Genomic DNA, 22,366 nt, shown 5'->3' with positions numbered 1-22,366 from the left:
TTGCATATGCTTGGAGCAGCCAACAACTTATTGCGCAATATTGGAAGAGGAAAGAGGCGCACCCTATCGCCGCTTGGTAAGTGCGCTTATGGCATGTCTTAACCATGGAACTCCTTACAGCGCGACTACAAGCATGTGATACTCGCTACACTGCAGTTTGGCAACCCTTAATCACGTATCTCGGTAAGCTAGAAAATGCTCGTTACTTACCTGCCAAGCTTAGGGTTCTGCGCCTTTTCGAAGATGCTATCCTCCCGCCTGACCCGGGTAAGCTGCTCCCGCAACCTGCCCATCTCAGCGCCTGACCTCCCAGCATAGAATTACAAGTCCCACACTGGCTTAGTTCATAGGCCCCGCCTTCCTCCCCTCCTTCCCCTCCCGCCCGCCCACGCGATCTCTTCCTTCACTACTGTCTAAGCGCTGCCACTCACTCTTTATCTGTCTTTCTTCTCTTTGATTCTCTTGTTTCCTTTTCTTCTGGGCCTTGTGCCCTTGTTACAGTACACACGCTTTTTTTTTTTTAAGGGCCCTATGAAGCGTCACAACTACTTAGTATTGCCTTTTAATATCTATCACGCTGCCGGCCTGTCACGGGTTGTAGGCGACATGCTGTGTTTAAATTCCTGCTCTATTGCTCCTTTTCAATCGTATACTACGCGGCAGGCCCTGCATAAGGTTGAGGGCATAACACAGTATGTATCTGGCCCGTTTTAGCTCGTAAAATAAAAATAGATTTGAAAGAAAAAAAAAAAGATGCATATTGAGATAGGACAGGTTGTGAGAGTACAAAAAGCTGGGAAAGTACCCAAAAGCACCTGTAGGTTTTATGAACTATTGAAAGTGGTCAGAGTAAAGAAGAATTCAGTGCAGTTGGAAGATGGAAAATGTTGGCATTAGTCATACAGTATTGTGTGGTAAGGAGGGAAACTTATCTGCATATGTTCCTCAGGGTAAACAGACAAAATATTGACTACAAAATATCGAATGGACATAATATCGAGTTTAAAATATAGGCTGGACAGAATATCGAATGGACAGAATATAGACATCAAAAATATCGTTTTGAAGGTAAGTAATGTAATATCGAATTTTAAAATATAGATAGTCAAAATATCGAAGTACATAATATAGGTTAAGAAAAATATCGAAATTTTAATAATATCGAATTTTTTATAGTGTATTTTATTTGTTAAAAGTGTTTATTTATGTTCTAATGTAATTTAATTAATGAATTTAATGTTATTTAAATGTTGCGTAATTTAATTCTGTAGCGGGTTGTGGCTTTATAGGGGAATAGGGTGGGAAGTAATTTAATTATAATTAATTAAATATGTAAATGTATTTATTGGTATTTTTTATAATTAATTGTTAATTAATTTTTATTTAGTAATTGATTACATTTTAATTGTCAATTAATTTTATTTAATTGATTATTTGATAATTATGTTAATTTAACTAATTTAATTTCTGTAGCGGGTTGTGGGTTTATAGGGGAGTAGGGTGGGAAGTAATTTAATTATAATTAATTAAATAAGTTAATTTATGTAGTGCAATTTAATTATAATTAATTAAATATGTTAATTTATTTATTGTTATTTGTTTATAATGAATTGTTAAATTATATTTTTGGGGTAATTAATTAAATTTTAAATGCCAAATAATTTAATTTAATTGATTAATTGATAATTATGTTAATTTAAGTAATTTAATTTCTGTAGTGGGTTGTGGGTTCATAGGGGAATAGGGTGGGGAGTAATTTAATTATAACTAATTACAAATGTTAATTTTTTTGTGTATTTATTAGATTTTAATTGTTAAGCAACTGTTTAATTATTAATTAATTAATTGTTAATTTGTAATTAATTAGTGTTAATAGATAATTAATTGTAATGATTAAATTAAATTAGTATTTGTAATTAATTAATAATTATATTATATTAAAGTGGTAATTACTTTTAATTACTTTTTTTATTGATATTAATATATATATATTTTTAAATAATATATGAAGTATCTACTTTCTCTACTGTTGCACTCACTGGAGTGGGAATAGTAATTTTTACCCCTACACTATCCAACGCTTTCCCTACTGTTGCACTTTCTGGAGTGGGAATTGTAATTTTAACCTCTACGTTATCCAACCCTTTCCCTACTGTTGCACTCTCTGGAGTGGGAATAGTAATTTTTACCCCTACGCTATCCAACGCTTTCCCTACTGTTGCACTCTCTGGAGAGGGAATAGTAAGTTTTACCCATACGCTATCCAACGCTTTCCTTACTGTTGCACTCTCTGGAGTAGGAATAGTAATTTTTACCCCTACGCTATCCAAAGCTTTCCCTACTGTTGCACTCTCTGGAGTGGGAATAGTACATTTTACCCCTACGCTTTCCAACCCTTTTCCTACTTTTGCACTCTCTGGAGTGGGAATAGTCATTTTTACCCCTACGCTATCCAACGCTTTCCCTACTGTTGCACTCTCTGGAGTGGGAATAGTAATTTTTACCCCTACGCTATCCAACGCTTTCCCTACTGTTGCACTCTCTGGAGTGGGAATAGTCAGTTTTACCCCTACGCTATCCAACGCTTTCCCTACTGTTGCACTTTCTGGAGTGGGAATAGTCATTTTTACCCCTACGCTATCCAACGCTTTCCCTACTGTTGCACTCTCTGGAGTGGGAATAGTAATTTTTACCCCTACGCTATCCAACGCTTTCCCTACTGTTGCACTCTCTGGAGTGGGAATAGTAATTTTTACCCCTACGCTATCCAACGCTTTCCCTACTGTTGCACTCACTGGAGTGGGAATAGTAATTTTTACCCCTACGCTATCCAACGCTTTCCCTACTGTTGCACTCTTTGGAGTGGGAATAGTCATTTTTACCCCTACGCTATCCAACGCTTTCCCTACTGTTGCACTCCCTGGAGTGGGAATAGTAATTTTTACCCCTACGCTATCCAACGCTTTCCCTACTGTTGCACTCTCTGGAGTGGGAATAGTAATTTTTACCCCTACGCTATCCAACGCTTTCCCTACTGTTGCACTCTCTGGAGTGGGAATAGTCATTTTTACCCCTACGCTATCCAACGCTTTCCCTACTGTTGCACTCTTTGGAGTGGGAATATTATTTTTTACCCCTACGCTATCCAACCCTTTCCCTACTGTTGCACTCTCTGGAGTGGGAATAGTAATTTTTATTTATTTTATGTATTTATTTGATTTGTAAAGCGCTACAGCTACCCAAAAAGGGTTTCCCGGCGCTGGTAGAAAGATTGAGTGCGGGAAAGGAAGGGAGGGAGATGTTAGCCAGGCCAGGTCTACTGGTTGAACAGCCAGGTTTTCAGGGATCTACAGAAAGTGACGAGATTGTTTTCAGTGCGCATTTTTAGGGGGAGGGAATTCCATAACTTAGGACCTAGGTAGGAAAAAGACCTGCCTCCCATTCTGGAAAGCCGGACTTTTGGCACACTAAAAGGGCCCTGGGAAAAGGATCTAAGATGCAGAGTGGGAAGATAGGCATGAGCCAGGGATTTTAGGTATCTTGGGGCAGAACCAAATTTGATCCTATGCATAAAGCAAAGAGTCTTAAATTTTACTCTGCTCTCAATTTTAAGCCAGTGCTAAATTTTTAGGTGTTCCGACATGTGTTCTCTTCTGTGGCACTTGCGCAACAGACGGGCCGCAGCATATTGTACATGCTGCAGTCGTTTCATTACAGCTTGGGTTGCCCCTAGGTAAAGGACATTCCCGTAGTCAAGCCTTGAGGTGATTAGGGTATTGACTACAGATTTCTTGGTGTCTTCCCGGAGCATCCATATTATCTTACGGAGCCATCTCAGGATTATAAAACACATGGCAGTGAGTTTCCCGACTTGAGGCTGCATCGTAAGTCCTTTGTCGATAGTTATACCTAGGTTACGGACTTGGTCACATGGGATGGGAAGAGGGCCCATGATGGATGGCCAGTGGGAGGCATTCCATAGATCAGGGCTGGGACCAAAGATTAGAATCTCTGTTTTTTCTCCGTTAAGTTTCAACAGATTGGTCCGCATCCAGGTTGCGATTTTGGCAAGGCCAGATTTCAGGGGCGAAGGTGAGTCCTTGTCTGTACTAGACAGTGAGAAGATTATTTGAGAATCGTCAGCGTAACTAAACATGGTTAGGCCTTCATTTTCCGCGATACGGGCAAGAGGGGCCACGTATAAGTTAAAAATCAGGGGGCTGAGCACCGAGCCCTGGGGGACACCATAAGGGGACTGATAGACACCGGAGGTGCCTGTGTTGGAATTAATTTGGAAAGAGCGCTGATCTAAGAAAGAGGTTAGCCAGTCAAGAGCAATTCCCCTTATGCCAACATCAGAAAGGGAGTCGAGCAGGATACTGTGAGAGATGGTGTCGAATGCTGCACTGAGGTCAAGTAATATCAGTGCAGCAGAGAGTCCCTTGTCAACTAGGCTCCGCAGATGTTCTACGACCCCCAGAAGGGTAGTCTCGGTTGAGTAACCCGGTCGGAAGCCAGACTGAGAGGAGTGGAAGATGTCATTTATCTCTAAGTAGTGGGCCAGATGGTTATGAACGTGTTTTTCCAAAAGTTTGGAAAATGCGGGTAACAGGGAGATCGGGCGAAAGTTACCCAGAACTTTGGGGTCAGCCGTAGGTTTCTTTAACAATGGTGTGACCTTAGCATGTTTCCATGGTACAGGGACAGTGGCAGAGAGGAGGGACTGGTTTAGGATTTTACAGATCAATGACAAATGCCTGGTGTCAAGTTTCTTGAGTATTGACACAGGGAGAGGATCTACCGGGGAGCCCGATTTTAGTTTTCTAACAATTTCTTGTAGATTTTGGATAGTAATCTCAGGCCAGCAAATTAGAGGGTGATATGTTAGCGCAGATTGTGTTTGCTGATTATTATTGGCAGTATTGTTATTTGTTTCTTTCGGTTGCTGCTTAGAAATATCATCATAGATTCTTTCAATTTTGTTTGTAAAAAACCGAGCCAGTTCGTCACATTGAGCATTATTCAAAGAGGGGGGATCAGCAGTAGACTTTGATCCTGACAATTCTTTAACTAAGTTAAATAATGTCCTTGATTTGTTAGATGCAGCTGAGATAGTCTGGGTGACATAGGCTGCACGAGCTGCAGCACACTCCCTAGGGTATAGCTTGAGTTCCTTTTTGTAGGTTTCCCCAGAAATATGAGAATAGTCTTTCCTCCAGAGACGCTCGTAGCGTTTACATTTGGATTTAGTTGCCTTGAGTGCGTCGTTAAACCATGGCCCTGGAGTGTTGTGAGGTTTAATTCTCTTATTAGTAAGCGGCAGGCAGATGTCAATGGCTCCCAGGAGCCACCTGTCCATTGAAGCAGCTATGGCCTCCATGTTAATTTTGTCACTCAGAAGATCCTCAGGGACAGAGTCTAACGCTGAATTCAGTTGGGCCAGATCAAGTTTCTTCCAGTTTCTGTGACCATAGAGGGATGATAGGTAGGGAGGGGACGAGGCTCCCCCGCCAGGGATAGTAAAGTATGTAAGAAAGTGATCTGACCATTGAAGGGGCAAGGCAGGAAGGCAGTGGATCTGAGGGAGGTTGCCAAATATAGGGTCGAGTAAGTGGCCATCTCTATGAGTGGCCCCCTGATTATGAAGCATAATGTGCATGGCCGCCAAGTCATTGATCAGATTATTGGCAGCCGTATTTTCAGGGTCGTGTAAGTGAATATTTAGGTCCCCTACAATCAAGAAAGTGCTTGTGTCAATCAGAAGAGGGCCTACTAAATCAGAGAACTGAGATGTCCAGGTTGTTGCCGAGCCGGGTGGTCAGTATACCAGTAGGCCGGTTAGTGTATAGGTAGGAAGCAATGACAGTTTAAAACAAGCTATCTCACAGGCGTTCAAGGATAGGAGTTCAAGATAGCATTTATAAGATTTTTTATAAATGATAGCTATTCCTCCCCCTGATATCTTAGGCCTGTCAAGTCTGAGTATAACATAGCTTGGAGGAAGTGCTTGTGCAACATCCGGACCTGAGCTGTCATTCAGCCATGTCTCTGTGAGAAACAGAGCATCCAGTGTGTTGTCTAAGAGAAGGTCGTGAATATTCAGTTTATGTTTGCAAAGTGAGCGGCAATTTAAACTCGCAAGCTTCCAAGTCTGCTTATTGTTATTGCTTGGCATAGTCTGTTTACATAACTGAGGCGCATCAAGTTTGAGGTTACATGTGGGGCATATAGCAATATTAAGACGTTCGTTTTGAAAAACAATGCACTTAGCGTTTGCTTGTTTTCGAAGCCCGTGCAACGCCAGTGAGGAGTATATTATAGATTTCTTAGTGAAAAGGCCAGAGGTCTGTGGCCCTTGGCCCGGTCGGGCGTGGACGGGCACAGACGGGCTTGCCTTCGGCGCGCCGCCGGTGCGCCCACTGCGCCCGCCCGCTGCACCGTCGAAAGGCGTTACACATTTATAGCCAGAAGAGGAGGGTGAGAGGCAGCCAGCAACTAGAGCGCTCGGCCTGCCTTCCCCCCCAAGATGGCGCCCGCTCCTGACTCGCACCAGCCCTAGGATCGGCTCGGCGAGGAAATGCAAGGGAGAGGTAGGGCGAACTAAAGTGCAAATGTGCAATCAGCAAATGACACAAAAGTATTTCACCAATATTAAAATAATGGGCAATCAAATATTAAAAAGCAGTATCAGCATTTTTTCTAAAAAATCCTATGAAGCAAGTATCTAAGCGCTTAGGTCGCGTTTCAAATTCAGTTTAACGACCCCGGCTTTTCGCCATCCAGGGTGCCTTCACACACACACAATTCAATCTGTGCGAGCGCGAAGAAAGGAACCTCCTAAATAGTGCGGGAGGGCAGGAGGCAGCCAGCAACTAGAGCGCTCGGCCTGCCTTCCCCCCCAAGATGGCGCCCGCTCCTGACTCGCATCTACGCTATCCAACCCTTTCCCTACTGTTGCACTCTCTGGAGTGGGAAAAGTAATTTTTACCTCTACGCTATCCAACGCTTTCCCTACTGTTGCACTCTCTGGAGTGGGAATAGTAATTTTTACCCCTACGCTATCCAACGCTTTCCCTACTGTTCCACTCTCTGGAGTGGTAATAGTAATTGTTTACCCCTACGCTATCCAACGCTTTCCCTACTGTTGAACTCTCTGGAGTGGGAATAGTAAGTTTTACCCCTACGCTATCCAACCCTTTCCCTACTGTTGCACTCTCTGGAGTGGGAATAGTAAATTTTTACCCCTACGCTATCCAACGCTTTCCCTACTGTTGCACTCTTTGGAGTGGGAATAGTAATTTTTATCTCTACGCTATCCAACGCCTTATCTACTGTAGCACTCTCTGGAGTGGGAATAGTAATTTTATACTTCTGCTATCCTACGGTAATAATATTGGATATATTTTAATTATATTATGTTACTATATATATATGTTTTAACAAATATGATTGTAAAAAAAAAAAATTATAACTTTAATTAATTATTTAATTATTATAAGGTAATTTAAGTATTTTTAAGTATATTTTAGTAAATAATTTTTAATTTTAATTTAATTTAACATTGTTTTTAATAAAGTCGATATTTTTACAAACTATATTTTTGTAAACGATATTTTTTACTCAATATTTTTGTACTTACCTGTTTGTAGATACAAAGTTGATATTCTGTCCGTTGATATTTTGTCGCCGATATTTTTGTTACTCGATATTATGTCCCTCGATATTATGTCAGTGATCCGTTCCTCAGCAGTGTACAATTGATGAGGTTGTTGGAAGCAAAATTGGAAGTGGTAGAGAAGAAGGAAGGAGCAGTGTGGATGATATTGGTCAGTCAATCCTACCGGGTGGTGAGACTGAGTCAACTGGCCAGACTGGGTGTGGAACAGAATTTACAGTGTAAGGGGTAAGAAATTAGATGAATGGTACGGTGTGGACTGGGGGTTGCTGCGGACCGGAATAACAGGCGTGGAGGCCGTATATACTTGGCTATGGTAGCTGTTTTTATTGTTCTGAATGACAAAACTGGAGTATGTACAGAGTTCAGGGTGTGAAGCTGTAGTCGGTTCCCAGGTGTATACCGGCTGATGGATCTTCCGGAGGTCTTCACGTCTTCCGGGCGTTAGGATAACCTCGGAGGGAAACAGAGAAGCAGGGGTTTAGTCCTTTTCAGCACGGACTTATGAAGTACCAGTACCAACACCAGGGCCGTGAGGGAACAGAGATGACCGTGAGGAGGGGAACGGACAGGGTTGTAGACGGGGGGGGGGGAATAGAGGTGTGGGAAGGGGAGAAGAGAGGTGCTCTCATGACGGGTTGGGGTGTAGGGACTATGGTACAAGTTATAGGTGCAGTGTCTCTAATATATATTTATGTACAGTGCAAAGGTGTGCTAATCAGTGCGTTCTATCTCTATACAAGTATTTACAGTTATTCACAAGGGGACACGGAGACGGTAACAAGGTACTCACGTGCCCCGCCGTAACTCTCCAGCGAGTTACGGCCGCTCTCCAGCCAGCTCCAGAGGACCCCACCACTCCTCGGTCCAGACGTCCTCCAACTCTCCGTCTTGGATCCTCTCACTCCTTCCGCTCTCCTTCAATGGTTCGCTGCGCGCTGTCTCCTGCCACGAGTCGGCTATCTGGAACGCTCTCCTCTCTTCGTCGTCGGCTTTTATAGTTCCTGGTCCGGGGTAGGGGGCGGAACTTCCGGTTTCCCGGCAGGCGGCTTCCGGTTCGGCACTCCCGGGTTCTTGGTGTTCGGGATTCTCCGCTTCCGGGTAGGGTCTTTGTCCGGTCCTCTGGTCGGGTTCCTGTAGGGGGAAAAAGGGAGAAGGACTCCTGGTCGTCAGAGACGCAGGAGGGTTAGAGGTCGTGGTATCCCCACTCGGGTGTCGCCCGGTTGAGGTGAGTGGCGTCCCCCTTCCACATCCCCTTTCCCTAGCTGTCTTTCTTGTGGGGGAGGACGGTGGGGGATATCTAGACAGATAATCTGCGTTGCCCTGCTCAACTCCCTTCCTATGCAAAGTCTGAAATCTGTAGGGCTGTAAGGAAAGAAACCACCGTAGTACTCTATCATTATGTCCCCTATTGCGTGCCATCCACTCTAGGGGAGCGTGGTCCGTATATAGAAGAAATTCCCGCCCCTCTAGATAGTAACACAGGCTCTCTACGGCCCATTTAATGGCTAGGGCTTCCTTCTCGACTACCGCGTAATTCATTTCACGAGGGAAGAGTTTCCTGCTGAGGTAGAGGATAGGCCTCTCTATGCCTGCCTGGTCTTTTTGGGAGAGGACCGCTCCCAGTCCCTGTTCCGAGGCGTCAGTTTGGAGGATAAAGGGCTGCATATAATCAGGGCTGATGAGAACCGGCTCAGACACTAGTGCTTGTTTGAGGTCCTGAAAAGCCTTCAGCATCGGCGGGGAGGGATGTTGTAACAAGGATTCTGTTCCAGAGTTTTTCTTTAAGAGATCTGTCAGGGGTACTGCAATCTGAGAAAAATTAGGGATGAACCTCCGATAATATCCTAAGGGGAAGGGAATCGACTGGATGGCCTTTATTTTATTATCTTGAGGTCGAATGACACCCTTCCCAAGGAGGTAACCCAGGTATTTTACTGTTTGTGCTGAAAGAGTGGTTTTAGCGGGGTTAATGGTGAACCCGTATTCTCCCAGAGAGGTGATCACTCGTTTTAGATGGGATAAGTGTTCTGGCCAGTCATTACTATAAATGACTATATCGTCAAGGTATGCTCCTGCGTACTGGGCATGAGGTTGCAGGACAATGTTCATAGCTCGTTGAAAGGTCGCTGGGGCCCCATGGCGCCCGAAGGGCATGACTCTAAATTGGAATAGTCCGTCGGGCGTGGAAAACGCTGTTTTCTTTTTATCCTCGCTCTTCAGGGGAATCCGCCAGTATCCCTTGCAGAGATCCAGGGTGCTGATGTAGCGAGCTCGTCCGATGCGTTCTATCATCTCGTCAACTCTGGGCAGCGGATAAGTGTCAAAACTCGAGACTTTATTGACTTCACGGAAGTCGATACAAAATCTTGTGGAGCCATCGGGTTTGGGAACAAGAACGATGGGTGAGTTCCAGCAACTGATCGATGGCTCGATAATGCCCATTTTCAACATTTGTTGGGTTTCCTCTTGGATGACTTTACGGCGGGCTTCTGGGACACGATGGGGGCGTTGTCTCACGAACTTTCCAGGTTCTGTATGTATTGCATGTTCGATGACCGTGGTGTGTCCAGGAGAAGTGGAAAACACCATCTGCAAGGGTGACAGGACAGTCCTGAGGTCTTGTCGTTTAGTCGAAGGTAGTTCTGGGTCTACACAACCTTCGAAGTGTGGGTTCTCTGGGTCTGTCACGCTGGATAATACTGGTTGGGGGCCCTCCCATTTCTTGAGCAAATTAATGTGGTAGATTTGTCTCTGGTTACGGGTGTGGTCCAATTCAATTTCATATGTAACAGGGGTTACCTGTCTCGTTACTGGATACGGTCCTTGCCATTGTCCTAGAAGTTTGTGATCTGAAGAGGGCAGGAGAAGTAGTACTAGGTCTCCGGGAACGAAAGTCCTGGGTTTGGCTCCTCGGTCGTATTGCCGTTTTTGCGTAGCCTGGGAGGTCAACAGATTTTGCCTCACTATTTCCCTGATTTGACCCAGGTGAGTCTTGAGGTTGGCAACATATTCAGGCAGAGGTCGGGTACGATCAGGCTCGGCTTCCCAAGCCTCCCGGGCCATATCCAGGAGTGTTCTAGGGGCCCTTCCGTAGAGGAGTTCATAAGGAGAATACCCGGTACTGCTCTGGACCTTACAGCGGATAGCAAACAAAGCCAAAGGAAGCATTTCCTCCCAGCGACGGCTTTCCAGACCCAACAATTTCTTGAGAGTGGTCTTCAGGGTAGCGTTATAACGCTCTACAAGTCCGTCGGTCTGGGGTGGTAGGCAGAGGTCCTGATTTGTTTAATGCCCAGTTGTGAACATACCTGGTGCATAAGAGAAGAAACAAACGGGGTACCCTGGTCCGTCAATATCTCTCGGGGAAAACCCACCCGGGTGAAGATGGTTACAAGGGCTCTCGCTATGTTCTGTGTGGTGGGGTGTTTTAGTGGGAAGGCCTCAGGAACCAGAGTGGCGTAGTCCACCAGAACGAGAGCATACCGACATCCACTCTTTGAGGGTAACATGGGGCCTATCAGGTCCATCCCAACCCTAGTGAAAGGGATATCAATAAGGGGGAGCGGCTGAAGGGGTGCCCTTGGGGGTCGGTATCGACTGTTCTTTTGACATATAGGACACTCTTTGCAGTATTGACTCACTTGTTTGTACACACCAGGCCAATAGAACTTCTCCAATATCGTTTGTCCGGTTTTGTCGTCCCCAAAATGCCCTCCTAACAAATGACTATGTGCCAGGAACAGTACTTTCTCGCGAAAAGGACCAGGAACGAGCAACTGCGGTTCTTGTTGGGGTCCACCTTTCCTATACAACAGACCGTTCCGTTTAAAGAAATAAGGACATACGTGCAAGGGATCCTTGTTTTCCAGGGCCCGTCCCCAGGCGTCTTGTAGTACTGGGTCCTCTTGTTGGGCTGCACGGAACTCCCGATCAGTTTCCCATGGATGTGGGTCCACCTGAACAGGATAGGCAGTGGCGTGTGTCCTTTTTTCTTTCTTCTTTTGCCCTCTTGTCTTCTGGACTTTGTTTGTGGGCTTTACGGGAGGAGGGTTCTGGGAAAAGGGAGCCTCGGACCACCATTTTTCCAAGGAGTTTGTAGCATCATGGAACAAACAGGGCAGTCCATTTTAATCACTACCCAGGATAACCTGTTCCGGCAGGTTGGGTACTAGGCCGACATTAAGGGGGCTTCTTTCTCCTGAGGACTGTTGTACCTGTACACGGGTGGTGGGATACCTCTTGGTATCACCGCGTACGCATTGGATATCCACGGTGCCAGTCATAGGCCCATCGGTCTGGGCATTTCCTGCGGCCTTAACACGCTTTGTCGGCAACCAGAATCGGCTAAAGCCATCATAGGATGTCCATCGATCTTCACCGGACACCCGAAGGGAGGAGGACTGGCATCCGTGGTGAGACACACATAATTCCGAGCCAGTCCGACCTCCATCGGTTCCTCCTTCTGGGGACAGAACTGTGCTATATGTTCATATCCCCCACAGTGGTAGCACTGAGGACCGGGGAGACTTGGTCTTGGGGTCACCGGAAATGGAACCAAAGGGATAGGTTCCGGTTTTCGAGGAACCAACGGCCTCGGGGGTCGGGATTGACTTCCATGGGTTGTCCGTGCAGGATGTTCGTCCTTCTTCTGGAAGTCTTGTGCACGGCTGAAGGCACTTGCGATCTCGACAGCAGCGTCTAGTGTGAGTCGGGAGTGCTGACGGACCCACTTCTGCGTAGCGGGGTGTAGGGAGGCCAAAAATTGTTCCAGGTATATCTTAGCCAAGATTTCCTCTTTGGTGGACGTGGCAGGCTTCAGCCAGCGGTTGGTTAGATCTTGGATGCGGAATGACAAGGCCCGGGGCGTTTCTTGAGGACCCTCACGAGCCTGTCGCAGCCGTACCCTGTAGGTCTCATCGTCAATCCCAAGCCTCTCGAGGATGCAGGTCTTGATGTCCTGATACGGGGTCTGCCCTTGGATGTTGGCCTGTTGGAATGCCGCCTGGAGTTCACCCGTCAGCAGAGGCCCCAGATAGTGGCTCCAGCGATCAACCGGCCAAGCAGCCGCCTGAGCCAGGCGCTCAAAGTTCGTTAAAAAGAAGTCCGGGTCCTCTCTCGGAACGTATTTCTGTAAAACCACCGAGGGTAATGCAGTCGCTGGTCTCGATTGCCCCATGACGTCGACTAGTTTCCCAAGGGCTCGATCTTGAGCGGTGCCCTGGTCTTTTAGGACATCATGCAACTGGCCTCGATCGTCCTCGGCTGTTTTGAGAAACCGCTCCATCATCTTCCCGAGGAGTTCCTGGCTTTCTGCGAGTTGCTTCACGGCGGCCTCCATGCTTCCGGATCCCACTTCTGACACCAGGTGTGGACTGGGGGTTGCTGCGGACCGGAATAACAGGCGTGGAGGCCGTATATACTTGGCTATGGTAGCTGTTTTTATTGTTCTGAATGACAAAACTGGAGTATGTACAGAGTTCAGGGTGTGAAGCTGTAGTCGGTTCCCAGGTGTATACCGGCTGATGGATCTTCCGGAGGTCTTCACGTCTTCCGGGCGTTGGGACAACCTCGGAGGGAAACAGAGAAGCAGGGGTTTAGTCCTTTTCAGCACGGACTTATGAAGTACCAGTACCAACACCAGGGCCGTGAGGGAACAGAGATGACCGTGAGGAGGGGAACGGACAGGGTTGTAGACGGGTGGGGGAAATAGAGGTGTGGGAAGGGGAGAAGAGAGGTGCTCTCATGACGGGTTGGGGTGTAGGGACTATGGTACAAGTTATAGGTGCAGTGTCTCTAATATATATTTATGTACAGTGCAAAGGTGTGCTAATCAGTGCGTTCTATCTCTATACAAGTATTTACAGTTATTCACAAGGGGACACGGAGACGGTAACAAGGTACTCACGTGCCCCGCCGTAACTCTCCAGCGAGTTACGGCCGCTCTCCAGCCACCTCCAGAGGACTCCACCACTCCTCGGTCCAGACGTCCTCCAACTCTCCGTCTTCGATCCTCTCACTCCTTCCGCTCTCCTTCAATGGTTCGCTGCGCGCTGTCTCCTGCCACGAGTCGGCTATCTGGAACGCTCTCCTCTCTTCGTCGTCGGCTTTTATAGTTCCTGGTCCGGGGTAGGGGGTGGAACTTCCGGTTTCCCGGCAGGCGGCTTCCGGTTCGGCACTTCCGGGTTCTTGGTGTTCGGGATTCTCCGCTTCCGGGTAGGGTCTTTGTCCGGTCCTCTGGTCGGGTTCCTGTAGGGGGAAAAAGAGAGAAGGACTCCTGGTCGTCAGAGACGCAGGAGGGTTAGAGGTCGTGGTAGCCCCACTCGGGTGTCGCCCGGTTGAGGTGAGTGGCGTCCCCCTTCCACATACGCCTAAGGATGTTGTTCCACATGCTACATCTGAAGATCTTATTGTTGTCAGAATGCAATGGGGATCTTCTTTAAGTGTTGTTCCTGAAAAAATGCAAGGTGCTACATCTGCAAGAGGAATGCCAAGAAGAGTGGTGAATCTGTAGAAGAGGTCACAAGATTATCACTGCCATCTATAAATTTATATCACTGTATTTTTAATGTGTTATGAGATGTTTTATTGATGTATATAGTTATTCGTTAGTTTAATCCTGTATCTATTTTCCTCTATATGTTTATATTGTGTTATTTCATCAAAGGGGGTAGATTTGTGGTGTTGGCAGTTGTAGTGAAAATTGTGATCAGTATTGATTGTGATGTCATATGAAGCAGAAACACTCTAAGGCTTCCTGTATATAAGTGGGGTTATTGAAATGCTGGGGTATTCTGATATGAGGAGACCTGCGTGCTACTTGTCCAGAGCTCAGCTGCTGTTTTATTGGAGTTAATAAAAACTGGAAAGAGATTCTGATCTCCTTGTGTCAGGGGTTATTTAATTGAAAATACGTTTTATATAATGCGAAAGTTTGTGCGTTTAGCTGTATTGCAGCATGCAGCCCGTCATTCTTTGTTTTATCCTTATTGTAAATGTTATCAACAGAAACCTTTGTTGTGTTGGTTGGGGGGAAGATGGCGGCTGCGTGAGCTTTGCGGGCAGCTGCCTCCCTACCACAGCCACAGAATGACTGCCTAAACATCGCGGAATTCACATCGGGATTTAAAAAAACAAGCACTGGCATTGCCAATAGGTCTCGCAGTAGGAAAGTTGGAACTATTACAATTGCAAATAGCAAGGCCTTTTATTTTTGTTTTCATTTTAAAAACATAAAGGGCTTTGTCATTTACAAAACCAATAGCTCCAACTTTCCCACTGCGAGACCTATTGTGCACTGCACAGTGTGGGTGAAAGTGGCACTGCGTGGGTGTGAGTGCCTTTGAGTGAGTGGCGTTGCGTGGGTGAGTGGTGTTGCATGTGTGATTGTTGTTGCGTGGGTGAGTGGCGTTGCGTGGGTGAGTGGCGTTGCGTGGGTGAGTGGCATTGCATGGGTGAGTGGCGTTGCGTGAGTGAGTGGCGTTGCGTGAGTGAGTGGCGTTGCGTGTGTGAGTTGCGTTGCGTGTGTGAGTGGCATTGCATGGGTGAGTGTGGCGTTGCATGTGTGAGAGTGGGCTTGTGTGGGTGTGAGTGGCGTTGTGTGTCTGAAAGTGGTGCTGTGTGGGTAAAAGTGGCACTGCGTGGGTGTGAGTGTATTTGCGTGAGTGAATGGCATTGCGTGGGTGAGTGAGGTTGCGTGGGTGAGTGGCTTTGCGTGTGTGAGTGGCGTTGCGTGTGTGAGTGGCGTTGCGTGTGTGAGTGGCGTTGCATGTGTGAGTGGCGTTGCATGTGTGAGTGGCGTTGCATGTGTGAGTGGCGTTGCATGTGTGAGCGGCGTTGCATGTGTGAGCGGCGTTGCATGTGTGAGTGGCGTTGCATGTGTGAGCGGCGTTGCATGTGTGAGCGGCGTTGCATGTGTGAGCGGCGTTGCATGTGTGAGTGGCGTTGCATGTGTGAGTGGCATTGCATGTGTGAGTGGCGTTGCATGTGTGAGTGGCGTTGCATGTGTGAGTGGCGTTGCATGTGTGAGTGGCGTTGCATGTGTGAGTGGCGTTGCATGTGTGAGTGGCATTGCGTGTGTGAGTGGCGTTGCGTGTGTGAGTGGCGTTGCGTGTGCGAGTGGTGTTGCGTGGATGAGTGGCGTTGCGTGGATGAGTGGTGTTGTGTGGGTGAGTGGCGTTGTGTGTGTGAGTGGCGTTGCGTGAGTGAGTGGCGTTGCATGTGTGAGTGGCGTTGCATGTGTGAGTGGCGTTGCATGTGTGAGTGGTGTTGCGTGGGTGAGTGGCGTTGCATGTGTGAGTGGCGTTGCGTTGATGAGTGGCGTTGCGTGGATGAGTGGGGTTGCGTGGATGAGTTGCGTTGCGTTGCGTGGATGAGTGGTGTTGCGTGGATGAGTGGCCTTGTGTGTGTGAGTGGCGTTGCGTGAGTGAGTTGCGTTGCTTTGAGTGAGTGGCGTTGCATGTGTGAGTGGCATTGCATGTGTGAGTGGCGTTGCATGTGTTAGTGGCGTTGCATGTGTGAGTGGTGTTGCGTGGGTGAGTGGCGTTGCGTGGGTGAGTGGCGTTGTGTTGATGAGTGGCGTTACGTGGATGAGTGGGGTTGCGTGGATGAGTTGCGTTGCGTGTGTGAGTGGGGTTGCGTGGATGAGTTGCGTTGCATGTGTGAGTGGCGTTGCATGTGTGAGTGGCGTTGCATGTGTGAGTGGCGTTGCATGTGTGAGTGGCGTTGCGTGTCTGAGTGGCGTTGCGTGTCTGAGTGGCGTTGCGTGTCTGAGTGGCGTTGCGTGTCTGAGTGGTGTTGCGTGTCTGAGTGGCGTTACGTGTGTGAGTGGCATTGCGTGTCTGAGTGGCATTGCGTGTCTGAGTGGCGTTGCGTGTGCTGCCTTCATTGAAAGGGATAATCTAACTCCTGAAATGTTCTTGATTATATAACCCAAGATCAAACAAAAACTAATTAACTATTGGAAGAAAAGCACGAGACCTTTAAAAAACACTTTCCTCCTTCACTAAAACATGAAGGTATACACCAAGTTCAATAAACTGGGTTCTAGAATATTAATTTAATGTAAATATAACTGGTGTGGCTCTGATTTTATACTTTGCTTATACTTTTTTGTTAAACAACTGTGTAAACTAAATGTTCTGGCATCTAGATGCGACGGACCACACTGTAGAAAACCTCAAATCCAAAACCGTGGCATAATGTAAAGAACAGGAAATATTACCACGATAGCCCATTTTATTGGCTTTACAGCTAAAACAAGCAACTGTTAGATCAGTAAAAGCTAAAAACACATTGGGATTTTGACGAGAACAAAACATTAAGTGCCCACATTTTGAAAATCACTGGGATTGTTCTCGCTATACTAATGTTTAAGAGGAAAAAAGGTCAATGAAACTCAACTGCGTGTACCAGAGATGAGGAAGAAGAACTGTTAAACTAAAGTGAAGTAAATAATTACAAGGGAGGACGGGTGACGAGACGCACGGAGAGCAGCAGCCTTTGATGTGCTGGCCGGCCGTGCAGTGAATAATTAGGGGAGGAGAAATGCTGGCATGAGGCCGAGCGCACGCTGGGGTTTTAGGAAAAAAACAGAGGAGGTGGGCTTAGGATACGTGAAAGGAGAGACTGAGGTGGAGTGGACTGGAGGGGAAGGAGAGGCAGAGGGCAGAGAAAGGGCAAATGGAGGCAGAGCAAAGATGGAACGGCGAAAAGAGGAGGGGTGAGGAGGTTACGTTGGGGATGGAGAACCCAGAACGGTGAAAGGCGAGGAGGAGCCTTTATGTAATATGGACTGCAGAGTGCGTTTGCTCCAATTTATATAACATAAGCAGCTAAGGGGTGCAAACAAGCATGTGCGCTATTTTTTGCACCAGTGCCAAATATATGTGATCTGGCCCGGAAGTTGCTTAAAGAAGAGACACGTGGCTACACTACTATAACAAGGGAGGATACCCGGAGGAAAAAAACGGCAAGCTCGAGGGACAGACAACACGGCATTTTAGGACAAGTAAAGCACTCCAATTACGTTGGTCGAGTTTGCGCTTATTATTCTTAGAATTAAGAGAAAAGAAACGATCTGCATAGCAGAATGATAGTGGGTAGGAGGGGGGGAGGTGTGGGGGGGGAAATGCGAAACACAGCCTGGTGACCGTGAGAAGTGTGAAGTAGGGGGCGGGGGAGTGGATGCCTGAAGTGAAGCTGCTGGCGGCACCACGCTGGGGAAACAACAGATGGCTGGCTTGGATGTGGTGATGCAATGGGGAAGCCTGTGGGGAAATGGGCTGGCTGGGCTCGTTCACGAAAGGCTTGTGGTCACGTGATTCTCCCGCTTTTCACATGCACTGTGAAGAAACTGCAGTCGAAACTGCAGTGGTTTGACTAGTGGATCGAGCACTTGAATTCTCGCCATTTTCTAATGGAAAAGGCGAGACCTAAAAACGTACCCAGTCTAAGACTGCAAACTGGGCTGATGCGGATCCTGATGAGGATCTTTTCGGATGCGGAGATTTTTGCGACGCGAGCACTGAGAGCTCTGATAGCCCTTCCTACTGCGGCAGCCACGGCCAGATGCGTGGGGTGGCCAGAAAGGAGCGGAACTCGCCGATACATTGTTTCAAAAAGCTTGATAGAAGGCTTTGTAAGGAGGTGCGGTGCTGATTGTTTCATTCTGGAAATGCCTCCAAAAGGAAAGCCTTTAGGGAAAGACCTGCACGCGACCGGAGGGGCCAAGTCAGCATCCATGAATCGTCGTGCTGTGGAAGGTAAAATCCTGGATCTCAGCACGGATGCTCCGCAGCCTGGTCTGGGCAGGGAAGGTTCACCGAGAGAGAAAACAGCGGTGAGCGGAGTCGGCGAACAAAAGACAGAGATAGGTGCTCGCTCTAAGGGCCCAACGGTGCCGGTAATGTTTGCCGGAAGAGGATCTTCCACATCAACTTCAACATTGCAAGCTGACACAAAACTTTCCCAAACCAAAAGCAAAAGCGCAAGTAACTTGAATGTTAAAATGCCTAAAGATAATTTGAAAAAAAAAGTTGAATGTTGATAAGGAGGCGCAAAATTAGACTAATTAAAGTCCTGCGAGTTCAGGTGAAACTATCCCAGGGGCAGATGAGATAAATGGCCTAGCGACAGAATTAGCCAATATTTTCAGCACTGGACCAGTAAATGCACTATAGGGAGGTGCTTCCAGAGAATGACTTGTCACAAGCAGGTTTGGACTGCAATAGCTCGGATCTTCCACACACTCCGGTAAAGGAGATACTTGACTTGCAGGCTCAGGCTGAAGGCGTCCCGGCAGTGACTCCAGACGGGGATTATTTTTTCGTCAATGACAGATGAATCTGAGTTATCGGAGGACAGTTGGAAAAACAGCGTTGATGGAAACTCTTCGGAGAGTGGCAGCCCTTTCACGAAAACTGATACTCAGAAGTGCATCCCTTTTCACAGCAAAAAGAAAATCACTAGGGGGTCGGAAAAAGACAAAGGCTTTACCACTGATGGTAGCCAGTCTAACCAGCTGAAGTGGGACTATTCTGCCTCGCATCTTGAAGGAGCACTAGAGAATGAACCCAGAACGCAAACTGCAGAGAGGCATGGTGGCACAAACAGCGCAACAGGTGCTCAGTTGCTGCAACCTTCAATGGAACAAATTTATGCTACATTGAAACAAATACAGTCAGAGGCCCGTCAGGAGCACAAGAGGGCTCATGCTCAACCAGGTAACTTCAGGGTGTGGCGTGGAAAGTTAACAAAGCTTGCACGGAGATTAATGAAAGCACCACGGTGCTAGAAGGACTCATAGTACAACTAGAGGCAAGTGGTGTGGAAAACTCTGATAAACAGTCCACCTCTAACGAGAGCAGAATGTCTGACGTCCTCTGGAAGCTGGAGGATTTTGAAAATAGACAACGACGGAATAACCTGCGTCAGAAGGAGATGATATTTGCGGCTTTATTTTAAAGCTCTTGCAGGAGGCCTTTCCAGAGCTGGCTCACTGGAACTGGGATACTGAAGTACAAAGGGTGCATAGATTCCCCTTGATGCTTAAAAGAAAACCAGGCCAAGAAGAAAAACCCAGAGCTATTTTAATTTTTTTGGGCAACTTTCTCCTCCGCCAAGCTATTTTTGAGAAGTCTAGGCCGGACGCAAGAAGATCTGCTGCGGGACGCTCTCTAATTACTCCCTTTCAGCAACAGGGGTGTGAAGTATTTTTATTGAATCCAGCTAGGCTTAAAGTTAGCTGTAAAGGCACAACCAGAGTGTTCACTTCTGAGATTCAAGCCCAGGAGTATTTACAAGAGCTCACGAACAGCTAGGTTAGGAGATGAGCTATGAGATGAATTCAGGCAGCATTTCTTAAAACGGTTTTTCTTTTTTGTTGTTTTTTTTGGGGAGTTGTGGTTGGGGGCAGCTAGGGGCACAACCACATGCAGGAGGCATCACAAGGGTCTAGGGACCTGTTTTGCCGTTTTGATGGGAAGGGGAGGGATGGGTTGGGGGGAGGGGAGGGGGCCGGAACCATGGGAGCAAGGGGAGAAGAAGAAGTTATCCAGGAAAATGGTCTTCGCAATGTTTTCATTTTGTTGTGCTGTATGCTTTTGACTCTTTTCTTTTGTAAATGAGGAAAAGAAGAATAGCTTCAGTTAATATATGTGGTTTAAATGATCCCCAAAAAAGGAGGTGGGTCAGCGTTGATGTTCAATTTTTAAGGGCTGATATTCTATACCTCCAGGAAACTTATTTCGAGGGAGGTAGAAAATGGCTTCTGGAGATGTCTGGGTACCAAATTGTGGCAAATACGACACAAGAAACTCGCACTAAGGGTGTGGCTATATTGGTTCGGAATGGGTTGGGTAGATTTCTTAGTTTTTCTCGCTGCCTGGCTGACAAAATGGGCAGATGGGTGATTGTTCAAGATTGCATTGAAAATAAAATGTTCACTTCCTGCTCAGTATAGGGATATGTGTTGGATTATCCAGTTTTGTTTGATTGGCTAAAAACTGAACTTGTAGGTTGGACTTTACCTTTGATCTTTTGCGGAGATTTGAATATTAATTTAAAGTGCCAAGTTGCTACTAAGAAGGCTCCTTATCAGGGCAGGAAACCCAAAGTGTATAACTCACTGTCCGAACTAAAGTCACTGCATGGGTTAGAGGATGTATGGGCTCTGAAAAGGGGAACCGGCTTAGGCTTTATGTACTCTCCTGCTCCACATAAAGTACATGCTAGGCTGGATAATTTAGTAGTATCGCAGGAACTTGCCTTGAAGAGTGTTATTAATAAATATCCTAAGGTCATGTCAGATCATAACCCCTTGGTGATCGAGCTGGATATTGAGTTCCCACCCCTGCAGCCACGGTGGTCATTCAATAGGGCATTATTAAGAGATGCAGAGTATACACGGCAGATAGGGGATTGGATTCCTAGGTTTATCAAAGAGAATTACGGAAGTGCAAACATATGCATCATTTGGGACACATTAAAAGCAGGGGTTAGAGGAGAAACAAACAGGGTCAGTTGAGAATCACAGAGACAAGAGAAAACTTTGTTGGGTGTATTATATGAGGACCTAGGTGCGGCGGAGGCTCAATTGATAGAGATATTATCAGCTGGAGTAGATTCAGAGGCAAGTCAGTTAAAAGTTACTATTGCCAGATCCGCAATTACGCAAATCTCATCAAAGAAAGCAGCTGGTAAATTTCTGGCGTGGAAAAGCCGGTCTTATGAGAGCAGCGAGAGAGTAGGGCATCTATTAGCTATACGTACAAGGGAGAAAAAGCTGCAGTCTCCGATTAGGGAAATCAGAGATCCGGGTGTTGGCCTAGTGATCGAGACTAATGCTATCCTTACTGCTTTTCAGATATTTTATCAAAATCTGTATACCGAAGACACACAGGTTGGGAGCCGGGAAATCCGGGATTACTTATTGGGGGTGGCCCTGGGTCAGCTCTCAGTAGAGGAAAGAGACAGATTAGATGAGCCAACCACTATGGACCAATTGTCAACAGCCATAGATCATCTCCCATCAGGCAAAGCCTCAGACCTGGACTTAATTCCCGGGGAGTTTTATAAAAAGTTTAAAAAACAGCTTTTGGCATTGGTGCTGGAAATTTTCCATAGGGCACAACTTGATCAGGCCACACCGGATTCTTGGAAAGGAGCTAATATTATTGTGTTCCCAAAAAAAGGTAAACCAGTTATGTAACTGGGATCATACATGCCAATTAGTCTGCTTAACAGTGATGTGAAGATATATTCAAAAATTCTGGCGAACAAGCTGACTGCTGTTATCGGAAAGCTAGTCTCTCTGTTCCAGCATGGATTTGTACTGGGCAGGGGGAAATCAGAGCATATAAGCGATAAAATTACTTTGTTGGACCTTGTTAGGGTTTCAGGAGACCCTATGGCGGCCATTTGCCTTGATGCAGAGAAGGCCTTCGATAGGGTCTCCTGGCCCTTTCTATGGGCAATCATGGAAAGGCAGGGTTTGGGTAAGGGTTATATCCGTGCAATTGGCTGTACCAGAATCCTGTGGCTAGGATCACTGCGATGGGCGCTTCTTCTGATATAATTAAAATTACTCGCAGCTCACGGGAAGGGTGTCCTTGTTCTCCACTTATATTTGCATTGTATATAGACCCTTTAATTAGGAAGATTGTGGAGAATAACAGGATTCAAGCAGTTCAA

This window comes from Lissotriton vulgaris, chromosome 7 (assembly GCF_964263255.1).
Source record: "Lissotriton vulgaris chromosome 7, aLisVul1.2, whole genome shotgun sequence".
Taxonomy (NCBI): domain Eukaryota; kingdom Metazoa; phylum Chordata; class Amphibia; order Caudata; family Salamandridae; genus Lissotriton; species Lissotriton vulgaris.
This window is presented reverse-complemented; position numbering follows the sequence as displayed.